Consider the following 15,787-nt stretch of genomic DNA (forward strand, 5'->3'; position numbering starts at 1 on the left):
AGCCAAAATGGCCTCCAGATGACGCACAAGCCCATTTTTGGACTGGTGTTTTCCAACCAATTCAAAATGGCCCCCTTATGATGCACATGCCCATTTTTGGACACACACGTCACTTCCGCTTTCCCAAAATCGGCGGGACTTTTTTGTTTTAAAGGTCAGCGTCTTATAGCTGCCGACTGTCAATGTGAGATCAGCCGGATGCAGCAGAAAGCGCATGAAAGCTTTGAAGAGATTTCTCATCCTAATGTTGTTCTTTACTATATGCACATTTATTGATGTCTCTAACATTTTTTATAGTGTGCAAGGAGTCTCAATCTTAGAAGCATTATTGACCACTTCAAATTAAGTAAGTGTCCATCACAGTTTACCTCCGTCTACACGTAGATGTTATTGCATCATTTTAAAGATTGTGTTGCATATTATCATTTCAGGTATCTATGACAGTGCCGAGATTAATGTTTAAAGTGCCGACATCATGCTCATAAGTGATTCCCTGATGAAGAATTGATTTTCGAAACATTGCAATGTCGGGATTGATACACAGACAGCATGAAGATATTTCATCTATGATCTTGGCGCCATAGCAGTGAGCACAACAGCCTGGTAAAATATGACATTGTCTACCAGTACATCCACTTTAATGGACTCATACCTGATTTCAGTGATAGCTTTAAAAATTAGGGATGTGAATTGTTTTTTGACGATTTAAAATATCGTCCAATATATTTTAAATCGTCAAAAATCGTTAGGGCCACGATACAATACCAATTCCCCCGATTTATCGTCAAAAAATTGTAAATCGGGGGAAGGGGGAGGGCAGGAAAACCGGCACACTAAAACACCCTAAAACCCACCCCCGACCCTTTAAATTAAATCCCCCACCCTCCCGAACCCCCCCCCCAATGCCTTAAATTACCTGGGGGTCCGTAGCCTTAAATTACCTCCGTAGCGGCGGTCCGTAGCTAAATCGGGGGAAGGGGGAGAGCAGGAAAAGCGGCACACTAAATTGTGTAGTCTTCAGCCGGCGCCATTTTGCAAAATGGCCGCCGCAAAATGGCGGCGGCCATAGACCAAAACGATTCGACGCAGGAGGTCGTTCCGGACTCCCGCTGGACTTTTGGCAAGTCTTGTGGGGGTCAGGAGGCCCCCCCAAGCTGGCCAAAAGTTCCTGGGGGTCCAGCGGGGGTCTGGGAGCGATTTCCTGCCGCGAATCGTTTTCCGTACGGAAAATGGCGCCGGCAGGAGATCGACTGCAGGATCGACTGCAGGAGGTCGTTCAGCGGGGGGTTCCGGCATTTGGGGGTGGGTGGGGGATTTAATTTAAAGGGTCGGGGTGGGTTTTAGTGTGCCATGTTTTAGTGTGCCGCTGGACCCCCAGGTAATTTAAGGCATTTGGGGGGGGGTTCGGGAGGGTGGGGGATTTAATTTAAAGGGTCGGGGGTGGGTTTTAGGGGGTTTTAATGTGCCGGCTCACGATTTTAACGATTTTCACGATACTTTACACACCCAAACAGCAACAATACGATTCCCTCCCCCTCCCAGCCGAAATCGATCGTTAAGACGATCGAGGACACGATTCACATCTCTATTAAAAATCATGAAAGCATCATATGCTCTGGGGTAACCAATGATTATAACATATCCATCATCCACAATCGTGGGGTTGGAGTATTAGTAGCCCTATAGGCATCAGTAGCCTATCTAAGGCACCATATGAGGTTTTTCCTAGATGCTTTCTCACAATCCTTATTCACTTTTGTGCTAGACTCTTTCACATATATGCACACGTGCATTTCCCAATATGCACCCAAATTAATTTGGTAAATTATCCAAAAATATTAATAATATAAAAATATATAAAATACTAATATTGAAAGATAATAATTGAACATTGATATTAATAGCCATCAACATACCAAGGATCATGGATACCATTTAATTCATATATCTTCAATTGAGCCTTTTGTTCTGTTGCTCAATCATAGGGCAAACGTGCCTATAACGACACAAAGATCATCTACATAAATCCATGCTGTAGATCCATAAACAACTGCAAATGTAAAAAAAAAGTATCACTATTAGGTTCTTATATCTTGCAAAGAATGTTGAAAAAAAAAGGGGGGGGGGAGGTTATATTGAATTAATACAAAACATAAGAACATAAAAAACAATTTTCAATAATAACTGTGTAACACACAATCCATATAGGTATTAGAATATAACAATAAAAAGCTGACAATAACACTAGGGTAGATTTTTAATCATATGCACGTGCATGTTATAAAATCCAGGTCAGTGTGTGCAAGGCAGGTTAGAATTTTGCAAGTTTCACGCAGTGACGCATTGCGGCCTTCCCCAGTTCCCTCCCAGTCCGCTCCAATTAAGGAACGGACTGGGAACTTCCCTATCCCTATCCCTATCCCCTACCCTAACCTCCCTTCCCCTTCCTCTCTCCTTCTCTCCCCCTATCCCTATCTACCTTCCTCTCTCCTTCTCTCCCCCTATCCCTATCTACCTTTATTTTTTTTATTTTACCTGTTGCTCCTCCAAAGGAGCAGTAGCAACTTGTGCGCACCTACATCCTGCACAGGGGCAAATGGCGTGCCGGCCATTTAAAATCAGGCTATAAGAGTACTATTAAACCAAAAAATTAATATGCAATTGTAACACCCTTGGGCATCAAACTATCTTGGGCACTGTCACGTGGGTAGCCAGATGGTCAGGCTATTGGGGTTTCTGCTTTTAAAGATGCACACCCAGAGTGTCTTCACCAGAAAATAAATCAAAATAGAAACATGATTTCAGAAGGACTTTTATAATTAAATTAAAGAATTTTATTTTGCTGCCAAATGGATAATTTTCTAGATTCTTCACCTCTAGAAACAAGTGTAATTATTGAACAAACAAACCTTTCAATAATGTCAATAATTTCAATGAGAATAATTTACTTCTGATGCACAAAAACAATTTTTCATATGTGACTCTCACTCTAATCTTAACACAGTTTAGAATAGAAACCAGTTCCTCTACAAAGATTACTTCTTAATGAGAACAAATGTTGAATTTCAATTTTAATTCAAGAAATCTGATTCTTTGTGTTAACTTGCTTTTACAAGCTCTTTAGGCAATTCTGGAATTCTCCAGGAAATCGGGGGGCTCGAGACGACTGGCCGAGCCCACCCCTGTAACGGCGCACCACCTGCGATGTGTGGCGGCCGTCGGGGGGCAGGGACGAGACGGGCGAGGAGGACGAGAGTGGGGCGGGTCATCGGCGGTGACACGGGCGCCGCTGATGATGCGTCCCACTCAGGGGCACCGTGTCATCGGTGGGCGACGGCGGCGCGGGCCGGTGACACGGCGCCCCCTTTAAAGGGCCGTGATCAGAGTGGGCCCGCCCTTTTTCCCCCTCCTGAGGACCCAGACGGACGGAGGCCACGAGGCGAGCCCGGGCATTGCATCGTGTCCTGCAGCTATTTGATTCGGCGGTGATTTGGCCCAGCATCGTGTGCCGCGGATAATCGCGATTCGGGCGGTGATCCGGCGGCTGCGGTTCGGGCGGCGATTCGGCCAGAGGAGATTCGGGCGGCAGCGATTCGGGCGGCGAGGACAGTAAGGGACGGCCAGCCCGAGGGCACAGCAGCGACCGGGTGGAGAGGCAATCGCGGTCTGTGAGTGCCCGCAGAAGGGGAGCCACGTGGAGCAGGCCAACTGCCGGAGGGAGCAGGAGCGATCCAGGAGATCAACGAGGACCGGCAGAGAGGGGAGCCACGTGTAACAGCAAGTATATAAAAAAAAAAAAAAAATATATGTGTGTGTATATATACACATGTATATGGATAACTAAAAAATGGATTATAAAAAAGCGTCTGCATGGCAGGGAATTTGGGAAATTGGGAATGTTTAAAAAAAAAAAAAAAAAAAAAAAGAACTAACAATTTCTCCAGGGGAGGAGGGGCGCAGAAGGGTAAATAAGCAAAGGAAAAATCTTTTGTGATTCGGACCCTGTCCCCGGAGTGCTCCATGAGTGCCGGGGCAGTAGAGCGGGAGGGGGTTGATGAGGCTGCAGGGGAAGGAGGAGGAATAGCACGGCGGTCAGAGCGGAGGACGGGGGGCCAACGGCCGCCCTGAAGTGACCCACCGTGAACATGGGCAGGCTCTCTGCTCTTTATGGCGGGCCCACGTGCCCCGGGGTCTATGTTGCTGAAGCCCGGAGCAGGGGAGGCCGCAGGAGGGCACCAGTCAGGCGTTGGAGGAGCGGGTAGGGCGGGCCTTTTGTATTCGAGGCCCATGCTGTATTTTACTGTGTGTAAAAAAAAAAAAAAAAAGGGGGTGATGGGGGCCCGCTGGACACAGGAACTTGTGATCGTGGGGGGCCACAAGATGGAGTGGAAGGGGGGGAATGCCTACCTTGGGGGGAGATGGGAGACAGATAGGAGGGAGGTGGAGGAATGCTCGAGAACAAAAAATTAAGAGGATAAAAAAAAAAAAAAAAAAAGAGGGGGGGGGGGGGGTGGATGGTTGAAATATGCAGACGGGGACTGGAATGTGAGATTAAATGTTAGGAATGTGAATGTTCGAATCTGATATTAAATGTTATATTTAGCAGCAGATTAATGGTATGGATGACAAATAACAATCCACTGATTTCTTGCGGCAATCATAGGCAGCATGTCACCACGCAGAACGGCAAGAGCTTCGCAGAGGGCCAAGGCAGCAGGCAGAAAACAGATGGTGACCAGATCCTCAGCACCCATGAAAGCCAATGACAAGCGGGGAGCGACCCCCAAAACCGCACCAGGGAGCTTGCGTGGTGCGAAGAGAACAAGAGGAGCGGCCAACAGAGGAAGAAGGGGCACCATTAGGTTACCGGACCAGAGAAGAGGGGAGCAGCAAGCAACAGAAATCGAGGAAGCAGCAGAATTGGAAGCAGTGGAACCAGCGAGAGGGGAGGCGACCGGAGAGAACACTCGCGACAGAAGGAGTGCGCACGAGCCACGGGCAGGACCCCGGGGCGCCCGAGACACTCGCCGCACCACGCCAACGGGCGGGACGAAGAATGGTACACATACAGAATGAGTCACCCGAACTTTCAGAGCAGCGGGCCACGGCCATGGGAGCAATGGGGATACGACAATCAAATGGATCACCGGTGGCAGAATCAGGACGGCGCAGGATGGTATGATGGCCCCAGATCGGGCTGGGGTGATCCAGGTCCATACCGTGGATGGGGTCCGGTGAGACGACCATGGGAGTGCCCACAGGCTGAATTGACCAGCCAACAAGTCCGGTCTTCATGGGGACCCTTGTCGGCGCCACCGCTTGGGCCATCACAGTATCAAGAAGGGGATCAAGAACCGTGGTCTGTCAGAAACAAGGGTGGCAACGAAGTAAGAGCGGACACACCAACACAGGCTTTGGACGCCGTAGGGACAGAGGGGCAGACCATACGGAGAGGGGCCCAAGAACAGCGATGTGATGAGGAACAACTATCGACTAGTCAAACGGCACAGCAAGCACAGGCTGAGCAAGGCAGTGCGGGTGAGTGCGGGCACAAAGAAGGGGACAACGGGCAAAAGCCGATGCCTTCAGGGTCGGGGCACACGGGGACGGAAAGTAGCCAGGTCAACAAAAAGAAGCGCAAGGCGAAGCGCAGGCGTAGGGCAAGCACCAGCTCCGATAGCTCCACAGGCTCATCATCTTCAGACTCGAGTTCAGATAGCGAACAGCACGCACCGAATAAAACAATAGACAAAGAGACAAGGGGGCCACCGGCGCTCACAACATTGTCGGAACTCTGGGAGGAAGTTCCCAAACAGTTGAGGAAGAAAATATGCAGGAAAAAGTATATTGATATATTTAGCATTCTTCACGGGCGACGAAAATCGGATGAGCGAAAGAAGTCGAAAGACTCAACAACAATAAAAGATAAGGAAATCAGAATACCCAAGAACATAATCAACTGGACGAAGGCATTCTTATATATGACTAGCGTGGTTGGGCGGAAGGACCCGTCGCAATACGGACCCATGCTGACCTATGCGGTCAACATCATGAGAGCATACCAACAACACGAGGGCTGGTCATGGTTGAACTATGACGAAAAGTTCCACGATAAGATGGAGGAGAACCAGTACATGACTTGGGGAACGCAGGATGTCAGCCTCTGGATAGAGCACATGACGCGCAAGTCATCCGACCAAGGAATGCGAGCAAGGAGCGCAAGAAGGACATCACCTTATAGGCAGACCACAAGACAGGCAGCGACTCATGATAACACTTGTTGGCGATTCAACAAAGCCGTATGCTCATTTCAAGATTGCAAATTTAAACACGTTTGCACTAATTGCGTAGCGCCACACCCAATGATAAATGCCCAAGACGGGCAACGGAAGGGAGTAAGGCGAAATCAAACTGAGAATCTGCAGTTCGGAAAAGCTCCTTCACCAGTTCAACTGGAGGCTATGGAACCATGGCTAGACTTGTACCCGAACAAAGAAAAAGCAGACAGGATTATGCAAGGATTCAAGGAAGGGTTCATCATCCCTTTTCAAGGACAAATGCAAACAACAAACACAGTCAATGCACCATCAACAACAAGATACTGGGACATAGTCCACGAGAAGTTGGAAATGGAGCTAGCACTTGGAAGGATAGCAGGTCCATTCACGCAACAGCCATACCAGCGCATGTTCGTATCACCATTAGCAGTAATTCCCAAGAAGGAAAAAGGAAAGTTCCGACTTATACAGAATTTGTCATTCCCACCGGGCCAGTCAGTAAATGATCACCTTCCCCCGGAGGAATGTTCCGTGCAGTATGCATCATTTGATGTGGCGGTGTCGATGTTACGTACATGCGGAAAAGGGGCCCTGATGGCAAAAGGAGACATAGAGTCCGTATTCAGGTTACTTCCAGTGCACCCCGATAGCTTCCCGTTGTTGGGATTTACGTTCAACAATCATTACTACTTCGACAAATGCATGCCCATGGGATGTTCAGTCTCATGCGCATACTTCGAGCTATTCAGCTCATTTCTGCATTGGGTTGTAGCAACAAGGACGGAATCCAAAAACATCATCCATTACTTGGACGATTTTCTATTCGTGGGCCCACAAAATTCTTGCACATGCGGCGACCTGCTTGCCGACTTCCAGAAGGTGGCGGAGGAATTCGGAGTGCCATTGGCCAGCAACAAAACAGAGGGTCCAACAACGATCTTATCATTTTTGGGAATAGAGTTAGATTCGGAAAAAATGATGGCTAGATTACCGGAAGAAAAACTAGACAAGCTGCGTGACATTTTACAACAGACGATCACGGCAAAGAAAATAATGCTCCAGGTCGCGCAAGCAATCTTGGGAACACTGAACTTCACTTGCAGGGTGATTCCCATGGGCAGAGCCTTCATGCGAAGGTTAGCTACAGCGACAGTAAGGATAAAGAGACCGCACCATTATCTTCGGATATCAAAAGAGATAAGAGCGGACTTTGAAGTATGGAATTCCTTCCTAAAAAATGTAAACAGTGTGGCAGTCATACAAGACCCACCAATGTCGAGTACAGAATTGAACATACAAACGGATACTTCAGGCGGTTGGGGTTTTGGAGCACTATGCCAAGGGGCGTGGTGTGCCGAACCATGGCCGGAGGAATGGAAAGAGAAGGGTATAACGAAGAACATAACCTTCCTGGAGCTTTTCCCCATATGGGTGAAGTTAGTATTGTGGAGCACGAAACTCCAAAATAGACACATTATTTTCTGGTGTGACAACCAAGCGGTTGTTCACGTTCTGAACGCCCAGTCGGCGAAATGCCCGATGGTAGTCAACCTGCTGAGGGAGATAGTTTTAGAGGCATTACGCTACAACATAATTCTTAGGGCTAAACACGTCCCAGGGGTCTTGAATGGCGCGGCTGACGCTTTATCTCGTGCTAAATGGCATTTATTTCATAAGCAGGTACCCATGGCAGAGACAACAACAACCGCAATGCCGGCACGACTATGGGAAATTGGTCGGCAACGAGAGAACTACTCAGCAGATCGGTAGCACCGTCAACCTGGGCGTCATATTGTCACGGTTTTGAGGAGGTAACCAGCTTCTTGGAGAAGAATGGGTGGAGACGAGGACCAGCCGCAGAGGAACTTATGATCAAATTCATAGACACATCAAAAGAGAGCGGAGTATCCAGAAATGCCGTCATCAAGCGCCTAGCAGGAGCAGCTTTCTTTTTTAAGGCACGCGGGTGGGGTGACCCCACAAAATACTTCATTATAAAGAAGATGCTGGCAGCATGGGCAAGGAAGACCGGCGCAACCAGGGACGGGAGACATCCTATTACACATCACAGGCTGAAAATGCTATGGGGGACCTTGGCAGAGGTTTGCTCATCTGCATACGAGACCAGGTTATTTAGAGTCGCATTCACGCTGGCTTTCTTTGGAGCCCTACGAGTCAGCGAACTGGTGGCCCCCAACAAGAAGGACGATGGACATGGCGGATTGCTGCGCAAGAACGTCGAGTGCACAGAGGTGGCCCTAAGCATAAAAATACATAGGTCTAAGACGGATCAGCAGGCGAGAGGCACCACGTTATGGCTAAAACGGGTTGTGGGTTGTGATACATGCCCCATCTTAAATGCAAGAGAATATTTGGCCGTACGACCGGAAGGAGGAAAACACTGGTTGATTCATAGCGACGGCTCTCCCTTGACAAGATTTCAATTCACAGCAGTCTTTGGAGCGGCAGTAAACAAGTTAAAGTGGAATGCGACGAAATTCAGCTCGCATTCCTTCAGAATTGGAGCTGCAACAAGGCAGCACAGGCTGGTTTGGGAAAAGACACAATAAAGAAAATAGGAAGATGGAGGTCCAATGCAGTCAATGCATATGTGCGGTTGGACAGAGTGTCTCCTGCAAATGTTAACCAATCTTCTGATTATATTTTACAGAGCAACAACGAGTGCACCGAATAGCATGGATTGTTGGTCACTCGTACATTCGTTGGGCGGCCAAGCGAGCGATCGGGCGACCCTATGGACAGCACCTGGGATTGGCAACGCAAGGGTGGGTCGTTTCATGGACAGGAAAGCCCGGCATGCGATGGGATCAGTTATTGCCCTTGTTACGGCACCTGAAAGATTCCAGGGCGGCTCCAGATGTAATGATCATACACCTGGGGGGCAATGACTTGAGTGCGATAACATGCAAGGGTTTGATCAACAAGGTAAAAAACGATCTAAATATCATAGCGGTGCTGTACCCAGAGACAACCGTGGTATGGTCAGAAATCATACCAAGGCCCAAGTGGAAAGACTCCAAATTATGGAATAGAGGCAGAAAGAAAATTAACAGACAAATGGAGCTGTGGACAAGTAAACGAGGGATACAGCATATCAGACACCAATGGGCGGAGGACAGGTGCCCGGGATTATTCAGAGAGGATGGTGTGCATTTGTCTGATATTGGATATGATATATTTAATAATGCATTGCAGGATGCCATAGAAGCAGGGTATGCAAGCAAGGTTCAGGCCGCAGCTAATTAGTTGAGTGGGGGACACGAGGCAAGGGTACCCCTACCTCGTGTTATGGCGGTTACCCGGGCTGGGGGATATATTGGAAGTGGTGCCGGCGGCATCACCGGACAGCGTGGGAGCCGGTCCGCGCAGAGGGAGGCGCAAAGGTGGGGCGCCGAATGCACCAATGGCGGGACCCCCGCCTGGGAGCGGGGACTCGGCGGGGGCCCATGGCTAAAGGACGCCTGGCTTGGTTACGGCGGGCAGTCACGGACAGCATACCGGCTCGGGTGGCCCCAAGGAAGTTGATTAATATGTTAATAGAAATAAAGCTGCGGCCTTTTGATACCAATAACTGTTTCAGTGTGGTCACTTGACAAAGTCAAAAAGTGTAACAAGTGGGAGGGCGAAAGGTGTGGAGAGGGGGAGGATGGCGGGGGTCGGCAAGAAAAAGGACGCCGAGCACAGGGAGTAAGTGGTGGCTGCCAGCGTTAATCGGGGGGCTTGAGATGACCGGCCGAGCCCACCCCCATAACGGCGCGCCACCCGTGATGTGCGGCGGCCGTCGGGGGGCAGGGACGAGACGGGCGAGGAGGACGAGAGTGGGACGGGTCATCGGCGGCGACACGGGCGCCGCCAATGACGCGTCCCACTCCGGGGCGCCGTGTCATCGGCGGGCGACGGCGGCGCGGGCCGGTGACGCGGCGCCCCCTTTAAAGGGCCGCGATCGGAGTGGGCCCGCCCTTTTTCCCCCTCCTGAGGACCCGGACGATACCCACCCACCCTCCCAAAAAGAAGGGCAAGGAGGAACGGCAGACTAGGAGCAAGGACAATAGCCAGAATACTTACTTGTCAGTTAGTGAAAACAAATATGTGTAATGTTGGGGTGATTGTCGCAGCTTGGTGGCGGGTGTTAGGCGGTTACCCGGGCCGGGGGATATATTGGAAGTGGTGCCGGCGGCATCACCGTCGGCGTGGGAGCCGGTCCGCGCAGAGGGAGGTGCAAAGGTGGGGCGCCGAATGCGCCAATGGCGGGACCCCCGCCTGGGAGTGGGGACTCGGTGGGGGCCCATGGCTAAAGGACGCCTGGCTTGGTTACGGCGGGCAGTCACGGACAGCATACCGGCTCGGGTGGCCCCAAGGAAGTTGATTAATATGTTAATAGAAATAAAGCTGCGGCCTTTTGATACCAATAACTGTTTCAGTGTGGTCACTTGACAAAGTCAAAAAGTGTAACAAGTGGGAGGGCGAAAGGTGTGGAGAGGGGGAAGGGGGCGGGGTCGGCAAGAAAAAGGACGCCGAGCACAGGGAGTAAATGGTGGCTGCCAGCGTTAAGTATTAACAGCATTTATCTTTAACCTGTTTGAGCTCAATAACTTTGACCTCATGTGTGTCCATGTGCATTGCACTCATGCATTTTACCAAAATTGTGTCACAGTTCATTGGTGCATACTTATCTTTGATTGCTGGATAATAATATTTGAGAACGCTGCTTGTGAACACTGGGTAAAGAGCGCTGATCCAGGAATGAGTTGAAGCTTTTGTGGCTTGTGATCGAAGAATAGCTCACGCTGCTTGATGGCGCAGACAGAACCTGATCTTGTTTTGAAGTCTCAGGATATAGTGGTTCACCTACCACACTATCTCAAGCCAAATCAATATTAAAGACTGACTGCCTCACACCGCCAACCTTCTGCAGTCTATAGTGTTGCTAGCATGTGTGTGTATAAATTACACAAGTTCTTATTACTAGAAATCAAACAAATAGTTATAGGTGGGCCCCATGCCGCATGGCCGGAGCCCACCCTTGACGGCAGTGGGCCCGATGATGAGGACGGAGGGGGGGAGGGCAGGGGGAATATCGGAGTGGCTGGAGAACCCCTGCTCCTCCCCTTCCTACCTATTTCAGTGTGCTAGTGAGGGCAAAGACCGAGCAACGTCATGGCCCCGCCCCAGGGCTATGACGTCGAAAGGGGGCGCGGCACCCTCTGATGACGATTAAGGCCGCTTAAAGGGCCGCGGTGCGCCAAAAAGGATCCTTTTCAGATCGCTCAAGCTACTGAAAACTCAAGCAGAGGATAGGATTGCGTCCATTTTGTGTCGTGAGGGCCTAGGCGGCACGTTCACGTCGTTTCCGCGGCCTTCTCTATCCAGCACCCGGTCAGCTCCACATTATACCGGCTGCCTATCTGCGAAGCCCGGCGGCCGCAACGTGATTGCTTTCACTAGGCTGAGAGACCTGCATCGAGTGCGATCTCGTGGACACTGACAGCAAGCTCTGATCGAAATCTCCACGAGGCTGTTTAGACCGGCTGCGGATGCAAACACCTACAGAAACATCTTCAGGGGAATCCCTGCAGAGACTTCACAATGCAACCGCAAGTATAAAAAAAAAAAAAAAATTAAAAATAAAGAAAAATTTGATGTTTTAATGTTAACTCTCTTTCAATTTTGTTTGCCTGTAGATCCCACCCCTCCAGGGTGGTATCTACAGGCAGCCCTGACCACAGCTGGGAGGAGTACAGCCCCCCCCCCCTTCCGATCTCCAGGCCTTGGCCCGCCAGCCCCAGGTTAAAAAATAATTAATCAAATAAAAAATGTATAATAATATTAATAATAATACATAGAAAATGAATAAATAAATAGTATAAGGCCGGATGATCTACAGGGGAGGGAGGGTTGAGAGGTGTGGCCATCAGGTAAGGCCCGGAGTTGGCAGGCAGTGAGGCAGTTGGGTCTCTGCATGCCGAGGTCCGTGAGTTTGTAAACCACTTAAGGAGGGCGGCTATAAGTGGGTAGTAGTCAAGCGTTTGCGGTTCACATGTGTAAAAAAGGGGGGTTGCTTAGGATTTGCCTCTATGTGGATGGGGGGCTGGGCACCATGCGGTCCACATGTGGACAGGGTGATGGATTATAGGGGAATTGGCTCCATGTGAATAAGGGTTTTTGAGATCAGCGGCCATGCGGTACATATGTGGATGGGGGGCTTGCAGGGAACTTGGCCCACGCCCGTTTACTTAGTACAAAGGCAAGGCCCGCCAGCACCCGATGGCAGCGCATACAGTTTCCTTAGGGAAATGCCAGTGCTATTAATTGCAGCCATGTCATGGGATCTTCAGGGTGGGTGGGTTGCTGCCAGGTTTGCCCTCTCTCGTGAGCGAGATGCGGGCCTTGGTGGACCTGCCACAGCTGGTAAATGCAACAGTACCTCCCCCCCCCCCTTATGCCCCCCTCTTGGAGGTTTGGGTTTGCCCGGATGGGCTTGGTGGAACTGCTGATGGAGCCCTTTATCCAGGATGTTACAAGTTGGTTCCCAGGGATTTTTTTCAAGACCCTACCCCTCCCGAGAGAGGAGATACTCCCGATGGCGGCCTCTCCTCTGGACATCCAGGACGTTTCGTACTCGGTAGATAATATCTGTCTCTGAGATGACTTGTGAGGGCACTGGAGCCTTACAGGATGGCCAAGAAAGTACTAGAGGCTTGAGTAGCGAGATGTGGAAAGAGTTGTGTACTCCCAGCGTAGGAGGCAGATGGAGATGATAGGTCACTGTGCCAATGCGTCGAGCAATTGGGAAAGGCCCGATATACCTGGGAGCAAACCGCTGAGAGGGGAGCTTCAAACAGATATGGTGGGTGCTCAGCCATACTTTGTCACCAGGTTAGAATTCCAGAGCAGGTCTGATAGGGCATCTGAGGATTTCTTGGCCGTGCGGCCACTTGCGCAATCTTTGGTTAGTGCACGTCCATTAGGCCTGAAGGGCATCTGCAGTTTCCTGGGCTGCTGGAGAATGCACTGTGAGAGGAATCGGCAAAGGAGGCCATGGCTGTCTACCCTACAACAGAGAAAAAGGGGAGACACCCGTGGCTGCAGCAATGTGGGAATTATGAGAAAATTTGGCCCACAGGAGCAGTTGGGCCCAGTTGTCTTGCTGGTCATTGGAGTAAGCAGGGAGAAAGCACTTGAGGGAGTGATTCATCCACTCAGCTTGGCCATTGGCCTGGGGATGGTAAGCAGTGGTTAGGCTGATGGAGATTCCACATTTTTTACATAGTGAGCGCCAGTAGTGGGCGACAAACTGAGGCCCCCTGTCAGAGGCGATATCTTGAGCCACTCCATGGAGATGGAAAACGTGGAGAAAGAACAGACGTGCGAGATCGGGTGCATTGAGCAAGGTGGGAAGTGGAACAAATTAAGCCATCTTGGAGAACCTGTCCATGACCACCCAGATGACAGTGTTCCCCATCAACATTGGAAGGTCCACCACGAAATCGGTGGACAGGTGAGTCCAGGATTCTTCATGAGCAGGCAGAGATTGTGTTGCGTTTGTCGCTGCTCGACACCCTCACTCTGCCCTTCTTACCTCTGTGGCGACTCCCTCCGAGTCTGATGGACATCTGGCTGCCGCGGCATCTCCATGCCGTCTCCCTCCAGCGTCCCCGGACCGGCTTGATGCTGCAGATCTGCCATGTTTGCCTGACGACCTAGGGCGCACGCTCTGACTGAAGTAGCAGCAAGGGCGTGAACCGCAGGGGCGTCCCCCTGAGATGATGTAATCTGTTTCCAATATTTAAAGGCCTCTTATTCACTATCAAATGGAGTTAGCAAGGAGTGGAGAAGATACGGATACAGATACTGTTACGATTCCTCCAAGCTACTCTGCCTCCTCGGACTTACCAGAGGTACCCGCTCCTCGGGGGCCTCGCTCTTTTCTTTACTTTCAGATTACAGATAGGAACTGGTACTCGCTCCTCGAGGGCCCATGTTCCTGGAGACTGTGAAGATTCTCTACTGCCTGGAAGCTATCGCTGCTACAAACAATTGTGAGTTACCATCGCTCTCTCTGAACACCTGGAACCAGGTACTCGCTCCTCGAGGGCCTAAACCTTTCCAGCTCCTGAGCTCCATTGAGATCTTATGTGAGTTTATGTCATCTAATTCTGTTCATGAACTCTGCCTACTCTTCCTACTTACTTTCTACAGTTTCTCAGCAGCTCAGCCATCCTGGATCGCAGTTCCAGTACCTGAGGGACTACAGCCCTGCCGGGCATATCAGCTCACTATTGCCACGTCTGGTGGTTCCATAAACCTGTTTAATAAAAGAACTAATGTGTGTCTGTCTCCATACTCAAGCCTAGCCGGTGGTCCCTCTCGGGATATCCTCCTGGGGGCGTGGTCATCTGCCACCGACCCAGGGATACACCCACTACTATATCAGATTCATTACAGATTGCTACTCCTAGCATCAGAATCGCTAACAGATTTCTAACTCCGCCTACGGAGTATACAGATCTTAACTGAATCGATAATAGATTGCTAACTCCAGTGGATCCAGCTTAAATATGGGATGTTGTTAACTCCAGTGGATCCGGCTTATATATGGGATGCTGTTAACTCAGGTGGATCCGGCTTGGCTATACCGGGATGTTGTTAACTCCGGTGGATCCGGCTTATATATGGGATGCTGTTAACTCAGGTGGATCCGGCTTGGCTATACCGGGCCTGGCCCAATGCATCTCAGAGCAGCAAGAAACTCTGGAGAAACGTACTGCAGCATTTTATCAGCTACACACACAGAAGATACAAAGCACAGCTTCTAACCAAGAAGGTCAGTTACAGGAGGTAACTTTAACGACTGCTGTCCCACTGGTGGCTCCCATTCGCTTTTCTGGAGAAATCCAGAAGACCCGGGGCTTTCTACACCAGTGCTGCATGCACTTCACCTTACAGCCAACTTTAATTCCCACGGCTCTTTCGAAGACCACCTACAACCTGTCATATTTGGATGGGAGAGCGCTGTCTTGGGCATCTACCTTGTTGGAATGCAAGGACCCTATTTTGCCGGACATAGAAGGATTTATGGACTTGTTTAAATCCATCTTTGATGACCCTGCTCGTAATTCTGTTGCCAGTTATGCTTTGGTGGACTTGAAGCAAGGCAACAGATCTCTGGCTGAATTTGCCATAGAATTCAAGACTCTTGCAGCGGAACTTCGCTGGGACCCCAACTGTCTCAAGACTCTCTTCTGCAGAGGCCTGGATACCCGCTTAAAGGACGAACTGGCCGCTCGCCAGACACCTGACTCGCTGGAAGAATTAATAGCCTTGGCCACTCGGATTGATCACCGGCTCCGAGACAAGATGAAGGAACTCCGGCCTAAGGTGTTACTTGGGTTGAAACAGGCTAGTATTACCACTGTACCTCGGATAGTTCCAGTAACTTCTGCTGCTGATAAAGATGAACCAATGCAACTTGGTCATGGACACTTGAC

The 15,787-nt window shown here is 50.0% G+C and overlaps 1 protein-coding gene across 6 annotated transcripts in view; it reads right to left on the reverse strand.

The window, feature by feature from the left end:
- The window catches only part of LOC115084259 (sterile alpha motif domain-containing protein 9-like), a 49,977-nt gene that overhangs the window by 13,703 nt on the left and 20,487 nt on the right, over positions 1 to 15,787 (reverse strand). For all 6 annotated transcript variants that reach the window (XM_029588889.1, XM_029588888.1, XM_029588883.1 and 3 more), the window contains exon 2: positions 1,917 to 2,050. The gene's annotated coding sequence lies outside the window, so the exon portion shown is untranslated. The remainder of the gene's footprint in view (positions 1 to 1,916; positions 2,051 to 15,787) is intronic.

Source organism: Rhinatrema bivittatum, chromosome 2 (assembly GCF_901001135.1).
Source record: "Rhinatrema bivittatum chromosome 2, aRhiBiv1.1, whole genome shotgun sequence".
Taxonomy (NCBI): Eukaryota; Metazoa; Chordata; class Amphibia; order Gymnophiona; family Rhinatrematidae; genus Rhinatrema; species Rhinatrema bivittatum.